The 2,544-nt window shown below is 32.1% G+C and overlaps 1 non-coding gene across 1 annotated transcript; it reads left to right on the plus strand.

Moving 5' to 3' along the window:
- Positions 1–324: 324 nt before the first annotated feature.
- LOC118622095 lies at positions 325–457 on the plus strand. The gene has a single exon (XR_004957922.1). It is a non-coding gene; the product is annotated as a small nucleolar RNA SNORA71 (small nucleolar RNA).
- Positions 458–2,544: the final 2,087 nt, after the last annotated feature.

Here is a 2,544-nt window from a genome sequence, read left to right on the forward strand (position 1 = left end):
TCAAACTGCTGAAAGCAAAAGATGAAAAGGTAAAAACAAAAATGTTACATACAAAACCAAAAATAAGATTTACAGAAGACTTACCATCAAAAACTATGCAAGTCATTGACGATGGAGAAAGCTCTTTAAACTGCTAAAAGATGGAAAAAATCAACCCAGAATTCTAGACACAAACAGAATATTTCAAAATTGAAGAGGAAATAAATTTCTGTGCAAATAAAATCTACAAAATTTATTTCCAGCCTACCTGCACTACAAGAAATGTTAAAGTTCTTATTCAAAAAATAATATTACAAAAAATAATGGGTAAAGAATAAATTTTTCTCCTGCATCCGAAAGTGATTGTGGGCTGCCTGTGCCCTGGCCACTGACAGTACTGAGAGAGAATGGCTATAAGTAGTTTTTCCCGAGTTTGAAGGGTCCAGCTGTCCCTTCTTAACCCTGGTACTTTCACATACTAGAAAAGAAAAAATAATAATAACTTTTCAAAATATAATGCCAAGCCCAGCTGGTGTGACTCGGTGAATTGAGCATTGTCCCATGGGCTGAGAGGAACTGGTTTGATTCCCAGTCAGGGCACATGCCCAGATGACAGGCTTGATCCCCTGTAGGGGGTGTGCTGGAGGCAGCCAATTGATGTAACTCTCTCACATCAATATTTCTATCTCTCTCCCTTCCTCTCTCTCTAAAAAAATCAATAAAAACATATTTTTAAATGTTTAATATATATATATATAATGCTGAAACAATCAATTGTATTCCCATATGCAAAAAAATAATAAGTAAATAAATCTTGACCTTTACTCACACCATATATAAAAGTAAACTCAATATGGATCACAGGTCTAAAAGTAAAACCTACAACCATATAGCATCCAGAAGAAAATCTTGGTGACCTGGGATTAGGCAAAGATTTTTTAGATATGACACCAAAAAGCAAGGCAAAATTAGCCGTGGGGTAGAAGAAAATATTTTCAAAACACATATCTGATATAGGACTTGTGCCCAGAATATAATTAGAATTTAATATAAAAATTAAACAACCAATTCTTAAAAACAGGAGAGGGGAAAAAAACACACACTTCACCAAAGTAGAAATACAGATGGCAAATAAGTACATGAGAAAATGCTCAATATCATTAGCAATTAGGGAAATGCAAATTATAACCACAATAAGACAATACCTTACACCTATTACAATAGCTAAAATTTAATTTTAAAAATAACTGACACCAAGTACTGATAAGAATGTGGAGGAACTAGAACTCTCATACATTGTTGGTGGAAACACAAAATAGTACAGCCACTGTAGAAAACAGTTTGACAATTTTTTATGAAGTCAAATGCACACTTACCATATGAACCAATGGCAATATGAACCCAAGATATGTACCTAAGATAAGTGAAACATACATCCACACAAACACCATATACAAATTTCTACAGGGACTTTCTTCATAATTGCCAAAACCTGGAAACAATCCAAATATCTATAACCACCTTGTAGATAAATAAACTGTGCTACATCTGCGAAATAGAATTCTTCTCAACAACAAAAAAGAATTAACTTCTGATACATGTGTGATTCTCAAAAGTATTATGCTAAGCAAAATATAATCAGAATGCTGTTTTATTCTATTTATATAACATTCTGGAAAAAGCAAATGACAGGACAGAGATCAGTTGCCAGAGCTGAAAGAACTGACTACAAAAAAGCACAAAGAAACTTTGGAGAATGATGAAAATACTCCACATCTTAAATACATTATATGACTAGATACTTGTTAAAACTCATCAAACTATACATCTAACAGTGAATTTTACTGTATTCTCTCTAAATTCATGTATATTTTTACAATTTCATAATAAAAGATTTAAAAATGAGTGTCAATATTATGCAAATGTTCTTCAGCTTTAATTTGTAACAAGCCATATGTTAGACTGCAAATGCAAGAATGCAATGCAAAGCGAGGCACAGACTGGGAGCAAAACACATTCTGATGAGAAAGGACTTGTGCCAAAATACATAAAGAATTTTACACACTACTAGATTTATCAGGGTGACCACTTCATAACTTACAGGTCAAATAACTATGTTGTACACCTGAAATTAATATAATATTGTATGTCGATGGAAATTTTAATTTTTTAAATTTGTAATGTGACATCTGTGAAGTGCAACAAATAAAAAAAAATTACCACTCAATTATGACATCCTATGTTATACATATGTTTTATGTATATGTGTGTGTATATTTACATGTAGGAAAATTTTTTCCTACTGAAGTTTCATGTAGTAAGAAGTCTAGGAAAAAGCTTTTGTTATACTGAGAAGATTTTAGTATCGATATTTTCTTTCTACTAACAATAATTTAAGATATCCCAAGTAATGTCAAGCGTATCCCAGTCCTTATTCAAGTGCTATTAAAAAGATAAAAATTAAATAATTTTATAAAATTTACTGGCATACCAAGGCATCTTGAGTGACGGGAAACAATTAGGGAAATCATGACACAAAGTTTATTAATTCCCACCTGCCCCCCA

The sequence above is a fragment of the Molossus molossus genome, unplaced genomic scaffold (assembly GCF_014108415.1).
Source record: "Molossus molossus isolate mMolMol1 unplaced genomic scaffold, mMolMol1.p scaffold_m16_p_8, whole genome shotgun sequence".
Lineage (NCBI taxonomy): Eukaryota > Metazoa > Chordata > Mammalia > Chiroptera > Molossidae > Molossus > Molossus molossus.